We start from the raw sequence: 8120 nt of genomic DNA, 5'->3' as shown, positions 1-8120 counted from the left end.
CCAGCCCTTTTTTGTATTTCATTAGAGACAGTGTCTCACTGAGTTCCTTAGGGCCTCACTAAATTGCCAAGGCTGGGTTTGAAGTCAAGATCCTCCTGCCTCAGCCTCCCGAGCCACTGGGATTACAGGTGTGCACCACCACAATGAGCTATTTTTTGGTTATTAACCCTTTATCAGATATATGGTTTGCAAATATTCTCTCCCACTGTATGGGTGGCCTTTTCTTTTGCGTATTGTTTTCTTTCCTGCATACAAGTTTTTTTTTATTTTTGTAATATTTGTTCCAAATAAAGTCAGTTATCCCATGGGCAAACATGAGTCTATTCTTATAGAACAAAACCCCTATACAATACTTTCCACTAGTCTGGAGATGGGAGTAAAAGCCACTTACTTTGGGCTTAGACTCCTCCTTTATAACCAGGATGCTGGGGCAACTACAGTATCTGGTCCTCTCTTGTTTTTGTTTTTTGTTTTTTGGGTTTTTTTGTTTGTTTGTTTGTTTGTTTGTTTTTCAGCATGGAGCCTAAGCTTTGAGCTAGCTGAAGAGGATGATAAATTATGATAGCCCACTCAACCTGGGGAGACACTGCTATACAAGATGAGAATGTGGCAGAGAGAGGGCCTGGCATTCTTAGCTGCATTCACCAACTTCAATTATACTCTGATGAAGGGCAAATATGGGTTGTGGTTCAAAAGCATTAGGTTCACACTTTCTTATTTAGTCAATTTCTTTGAATGTTTTCCCTTTTGCTTTCTTCCCTTAGAACAATATCCAGAGATATTAAATGACTATTATGGTTTTATAAGAAACTATTTTCCCCTATTCCAATATTTCTCAGGGGAGAGAGTCTATAGAGCTCCTCCACTACCATTATAGAATTCTCTCTCCTTTGTTACTTTAGAGCAAAATGAGATGGTTTATCTTATTTTTCTGTGCTCTAGAATTAAGCATGCTTACAAGTATATTATATATAAACCAATACCAAATGAACCAGTTTTTCTCTAGGTTCACTTAGTGCTGTTAGCATTTAATTACTTATAGATGCCCTCAGTAAACAGAACTGGAAAAAATGTACAGATACAAATAAGTATATACACACATTGTTTCTATTCTGCATTTATCTGTATACACACATGCAAATATTAAAACTATCTTATATTTTCCTTATAAAGTAGCACTATAAAAACAATCAATAACTGAATCAATTTTCCCATATCACAGTTCTATATCATGTGCTTCCATGCTTCAATATTTCTAGTCTTAACTCAGAAAACCATTATTCTTAATTCTTCTAAGATATTCTTCATATGGCACTATGGCAAGTAGTTTAAAGTTTCTTAAGATTCTTAATGTTAAGTGAAGTGATAACAGTAATAAGTTGTACAAAGCTTCAGTAAGCCATAGATGCATGTTTCAATAGATAGAAAAATTATGAAAGCATAGTAAAAGAATATATAACTAAAAAACTGAAAGAGAACATGACAAGAACTATTAAGACATTTGACTAATAGAAAATATAGTAAGATAAAGGAGTAAGAAATGCATATAACTGGCAGGTGAAAAGAAATTCTAAGATCATAGATAAACATATATAATAAGTTGGGGGTTTTGTTTTTATTTATTTACTTTAGTATTGAGTTTTATGATTTCCTTATAATATTTGGGATATTAACTCCTTATCAAGTATATGATTTGTAAATATTTTCTCCCATTCCACATGTTGCCTTTTAATTTTGTTTATTGTTTTCTTTGCCGTGCAGAGTTTTTAGCTTATTATAGTCCAACTTGCTTATTGTTACTCTTATTACCTGTGTTTTTGGTGTCAGATCCAAAAGTATCACTGCCAAGACCAATACCAAGAAGATTTTCTCTAGATTTTCTTCTGGAAGTTTTAGGGTTTCAAACTTTATATTTAAACATTTAATCCGTTTCAAATGAAGTTTTCTTTATGGTGCAAGACAAGAACACCCCCAAAAAAGAAGAAATTCTTTCATGTCTATTTGCAACATGGATGAACATGGAAGACATTATACTTAGTGAAATAATCCAAAGAAAGAAAAATAGATACTGTATGATATCACTTATGCATGGAAACTAAACAAGTTGTACTCACAGAAACAGAGAGTAGAATGGTGGTTGCCAGGGAATAGAGGAAAAGAAAATAGAAATGTTGGCCAAAGGGTACAAATTTTCTCTAATCAGATGAAAAAGTTCTGGGGAATCCAATGTACACTATGAGTGGTGATAAATGTGCTAAGTAATTTGTTGCAATAATCATTACATAACACATACATATATCAAATCATGTCATTGTATACCTGGAATATTCCTTGTCAATTAAATATTTTAAGATTTAAAAAAGATAATATTTACAAAGTAATATAAGAAAAGTTATTAATACAAAATTCTATATACAGTGAAAATATCCTTCAAACATGAAGGCAGAATAAAGACATTTTAGGATGAATAACTAAAAAGAACCAATAAAAAGCTTTTTTTAGATCAAATGGATTTTAATTATTATAAAATAAGCTCAGTACTTGAGGGAAACATCACCTCCACAAATGTTGAGCCAATTCAGGAGCTGCCAACAGAATATGAATGAGTGACGTGTCTGGTTCACATGAACAATGACCATAGTCCACATCCCTTGCAGACAACACAGGCCAGCTCAGCAGCACTGCCCCTTCAGCAGCTCCAGTCAATACCTCACCTGTGCCTAGCAGCCATTGCTGCTTCTCTCAGGCTGCCAGAGCCAATCAAGGACACATGCAATTCATTCACACTTTTGCACCCATGTTTACTACACACTTTTGTTTTAGCTTGCTCAGGAAATATCTCAGGTTGGTTGCTGTTATTATCCCTTGTCAGCAGACAGGATATGAATCCATTACATGGATTCAGCAATGATACTACCTTAAATGCAGCATGAAAAGGGCATCAGAGGTAGGAGAGATGGTGGAATGAGACAAACATCATTACTAGTGTGACTCTTCATCATATACAAGCAGAGAAATGAAAATTTTTACTCCATTTGTGTCCATGAATCAAAACCATTCTGCTGTCATGTATAACTAAATAGAACAAACAATTAAAAATAAATAAAATAAAAAACAAAAGGGCACAGGAAGATCAGGAGACCAGCTTGACCCCACCTCTGAACTCTGAGCAGTGATGGAAGTCATATGGCCTTGGATTCCTCCTCTAAAAACATGGGTGGATATAAATTCTGTTCTAACTATAAAACTGTGAGTCTTTGGAATTTCACAATAATTAACAACCCCTGACACTGGAGTACAAATACAAGAAACATTCATCCACGCTAACAGGGCACCATCTGTACCACATCCCAAACACTGGTACATTGGGGACAGTAGACACCTGTTATACTCACATGGAGCAAAATGGTCTAGATTCCCCTGCATTCCTCCAACCTTCAAAAAAGCTTCCAAATAACCCACTCTGGAGCCTGATTCTTCATATTCTATGAGACAATCTGCTTAAAATAGCATTACTTAATATGTAAATCCAAATCACTGCTCATCCCTCCATAAGAAGAAGATGAGAATGTCAGAGGATGCTATGACTGTGCCATTAACAAATCTATCCCAGAATTGTACCACTTAAGCAGAGTGCATAGAAAGATCACTCCAGAGACCCATTACCATCAAAGAAAAATCACCATTTAAAACTTAAAAGCCAGTTTAGCAGTAGAGAGAATTTTGATTTGAGACATGAACATATCCTTCAAAATGAGTTTCCTCCAATACAAAAGTATTTGCCTTATGGAGATGCAGTTCGCACCTTCCAACAGATATGCTCTGAAGGTCCCAGTGAAATACACTGGGTCCCAGATAAGGGAAAACAGTTCTTCTTCTTAGGAAAAGTTAGTCTTCAGAACACCCCAGTCCAACTTGGCTCTCAGGGGCCCAAGAGTTCTCACACACTATTCTTAGAGACCCTGCAGAGGCCTGAGGCCCACGCTGAGGAGCTGCCTGTGCATTTCACCATGTCCCCAGGCTGTTCAGGCAAGTGTGTCTCTCACAGACCTTGTCTCCTCACTCACTCTGACAGGGATATTATAGGGCCAATCATCCTCAGCAATGAGGGTCACCACTGGCCAGCCCTTGGGTGGGTCCGTGGGACAGACTGTGATGAACTCTTCAGTGTTGTACTTGGACAGCCGGTACACCTGGTGGTGTGGCACACAGCATGGGCAAGAAGGAACATTTCAACCTGTTCAAGGCCACCAGTGTGTCCCACCTGGTTTAAGTGGTTCCTCTGCAGCTGTCCGGGGTCATTCCATGTGTCACGAGCAAACAGGAACACAGAGAAAAATGGTACTTCCTTTCCCTTTATCATCATATAGTTCAGTGACTCTGTCTAGCATTAGAATTTTACAGCTTCCTAGAGGCGGCATTCCTCTTCTTCGTTTGTAAACAGTTCATCACAAGCCATTTGCCTTGCTTCAGCAGTTCTCCTTTCAGCCAGGCTTGCCCACTTCTTCCTTAGCAAGGTGAGGGATTCCCTAATTTTTTCAACCAGGTCCTCGCTCTTCCCATCAAATTTCAGCCCAAGTTTCCGCTGCTTGATCCAGGTTCATTTGCTTATCAGTGTTTCGGGTAACAGCATGAGCTCCGGGTCCTGCAGCGCAGGGAAGCGCAGTCAGCTGGCTCGTTGCCTGGAACGGCATGGCCCTCAGTGCACACTATCACCGCGGACTCGCCTTATGAACGTGAGTTTCTGAGAAACCTCCTCGCAGCTCTTTTTCATCCAGGTTGCTTTCTGTGTATTTCCCCTCCATTCTTTTTTGCAGGAGTCCATAATATCCATTTCAGGAGCCACACTGAATCTGGGTTGGCTGGCGGGCACCGCACCACGGGCCCGGGCTGCCCGCCTGCCGCCGCCTTCCCTCCCTCCGGCGCCGCGGCCCCTGCCTCCCGCGCTGGCGTCCGGCCGCAGCTCGCGCCCCCACCACGCTCTGGGCTGGGGCACAGTCCTCGACTCACCCCGCGGTCCGCAGCGGCGGAGGCGGAGGCGGTTCCCAGCAGTCCCGGCGCCCCGCCGTGGCCACCGCCGCAGCTGCAGCTCTACTCAAAAGTTTTTTTTAAAGATTTTAAAATGAGAGAGTTTGTTAACAAATTTTTCACTACAGAAACCCTAAAGAAAGTTCTTCAAGCTAAAAGGAAATGACAGTAGATGGAAACCTGCATCTAGAAGAAGTAAAAAAAGCAAACATAAAAAGAAAGTCCTTATTTTTCCTCTTTCTTTAAAATCCATACGACTAAAAGAAAGGGGTTATCGAATGAAAAACCAAAGGAGATTAGTAGAGGAAAGGAACCAAGGGGTGGAGGAGGGAGGAGAAGGGAGAAGTGCTGTGGAGTGGTACTGGTCAAATTATATTGTTACATTGTGTGCATGTACTATGTAACAACAAAATCCCATCATTATGTACACCTATAATGCACGAATAAGAATGTGGAAAGTAAAAAATAAATACTTATGAGTGACATCCCCATCTATTTTGTATTTTATTTAGAGAAAGAGTCTCACCAAGTTGCTTAGTGCCTGCTTTTGCCTAACTGGCTTGGAACTTGTAATCCTCCTGCCTCAGCCTCCCAAGCTGCTGGTTTACAGGCCTGGCACCACTGGTGTCTGTCTACATATGAATATTTGAGACAAAAAAATAATTAAAACTTTAAAGTAGTCATTAAAATTCATGTACATATCACACATATGATATGTGTTATTATTTCATATCTATGTTTATTACACAGTAATACTTAGGATGGAAATAACTAGGATAACTAGAATTAACTTTGGCAACATTCTTTTACTCTGCCTTCAGGGTACAATATCACTTTTAAAGAGACTGAAAAGATAATGCACAGAGTCATTATGAATAAGTTCCTTTCATATAGGTATTGTAAAAACTATGCAGTAATAAAGAAGACAGAATTATCTTTTATTTGGGGAACAAAATCACAAAGGAGTTCTCTGCAGATTTGCTTGTTCCAAAAAAACAGCACTAAATGGCAGTAAGCTCAGTATCATCATAGACAGGATCTTCTTATCTCAGGAACAGTGAGGATCCTTTCCCCTCCATGCTAGAGTTGACAGCTTCTCTGGGAGACTGAGCCGAGGTGCCTGAAACAGTAAGGAAAACACAAATTTCAGTAGTGACAAGACAGTAGAGACCTCTTACAGAAGGAAAGACAAGTACAGAGTGGCTGTAAAATACCTCTGTGGCCCAGAGCTTGTCTGAAAGACCACGATAGAGCTGTCACATTCTAAGTACTCTGTGCAAAATCTGGTCTTGATGTCAACAAGAGAGATGGGTCAATAACAGTAAGGAATGGGAAAGAGACATGAGTGCTCTCTTCCACAGCAGGCTGGTCTGATTCCTTAAAAACTGGAGGCAGGAGATGACCTGTCTTGATTCCTCAGTATCTCAATAACAGAACATAGTTGAAAAAATGTTTATGAAAACAGTTTGGGTCCTCTGGCAGATACCCAAGGAGGCAACTCAACCACATCCAGGTCTACTAATTCCTCACCAATTCCCACACATAAGCAGGAAACCTGGTCCTGGGGAATGACGTCATATGTCAGTTGAAATAATGAGAGAAAATAGTCTCTTCCTTTTAGTGAATAAATCTCAACACTTAATACAGCCATTGCATTCTGCATTAATAGCAGGTAAAATCAACTTCAAACATTTGGTTACATAGTTCCCCCAAAACAAAATTTTGGAACTCATGGATTTAACTCACAGTTCTATTTAAAGACCTCCCAGATTACTTCTCATAATCTGAAAGAGTCTCCATATTTTTCATCAGAACACATGTCTTGTTTTAGGTTCGAAAAATTGAAATAAAGCAAAAAAGTCTCTGCAACTCATACAAACATTTCTACATCCAACATGTGGTGGGCATGGACACAGAAAACACAATATGTTTCTTCTTTCAGAAGAGATGAAATAGCTGAAACAAGCCAGGAACAGGAAAGAGCTCGGGTAGGTATACTTCTCAGAGTAAAGAAAAGCTGATGGTTGATGGTTCCAGTGTCATCTTTCCCATGACAAGGAAGTAAGACTACTGTAGACAGAGCTGTCCACCCACCTGTCTAAGAATACCTAACACCACCTCCCTTTTCTGGGAAAAAATACTTCTCACTCATCCCAGGGACAGAAGGAATTTCAGAAACAGTTAATTCGCCAACATCATCATAACCATGTCCTGTGACACTGTCATGCTGTCCCAGTCATTTTGAAAATATTAGAGGAAAAATGGGAAAAAGCAAAGTATGGATTGGACTAGGTGATGCCTTAAGTATCTTCTAAAGCAGAGATTTTAGTAGCTAATAAATACAGGCACCATACACCCAGGTTTTCCCAAAAGCATTCATTTGATCTCAGTATTTTTAAAAGCCTTGTAAATGCTGTAAATATTCCAGTATATTAATATCAATAACATTTTTCTAAAATGGTGGTTCATATCAGAAAACATCAACAAAAGTTATTGCACTACAAGTGCCAGGTACTGTTTTCTAGCATATGACCCAGAGTTGAAAGACATAATGTGTACACATCAGTGACTGCAGCAACTGAATCAGAACCAAGAAAACCCAGGTTGTTCATGTGCCATCAGAGGCAGGAGAAGGTAAAGAGAAACCTGGTTTTCAATCACACACAAGTAATCCCACCAATCCCAGTCACAGGAAGCCTGGGTTTTCAATCCCCCTAAGTGCTCTGCTGACCTTAAGATTCCATCTCCACCAGAGCCCTCCAGAACATGCCTCATTCCAAGAGCTGCCTACCTTTACCACTTGGGGAAAGATCCAGATGGACATTTTCTGCTTTTAGGTCCTATAGAGAAGAGCTCCTGGTAGTTGATAAGTTCAGGCACCACACATTCCAAGTATCCAGGGATAATCAATTTTCTGTCTCAATGTTCACATACACCACAAAACTATTCATATGTTACTGTATCTCAGGGTCAATATCATTCTTTCAGTGTTCTTTCTCACCATGAATTTTTAATAGGAAGGTCCGGATGTTATTATTTTAAATGTAGCCCTTGAATTTATAATAATAAGTATATAATAATTAGTATATTAT

At 39.3% G+C, this 8120-nt stretch overlaps 2 pseudogenes; both read right to left on the bottom strand.

Moving 5' to 3' along the window:
* Positions 1–3705: 3705 nt before the first annotated feature.
* On the bottom strand, positions 3706–5214 carry LOC124982747 (ubiquitin thioesterase otulin-like; annotated as a pseudogene).
* An 815-nt stretch (positions 5215–6029) lies between these two features.
* LOC124982746 (antigen WC1.1-like) overlaps positions 6030–8120 on the bottom strand; it is a 58342-nt pseudogene continuing 56251 nt past the window's right edge.

This window comes from Sciurus carolinensis, chromosome 4, assembly GCF_902686445.1.
Source record: "Sciurus carolinensis chromosome 4, mSciCar1.2, whole genome shotgun sequence".
Classification (NCBI taxonomy): Eukaryota; Metazoa; Chordata; class Mammalia; order Rodentia; family Sciuridae; genus Sciurus; species Sciurus carolinensis.
Note: the sequence above shows the minus strand (reverse complement) of the source record. Positions and strands in the feature narration are given on the sequence as shown.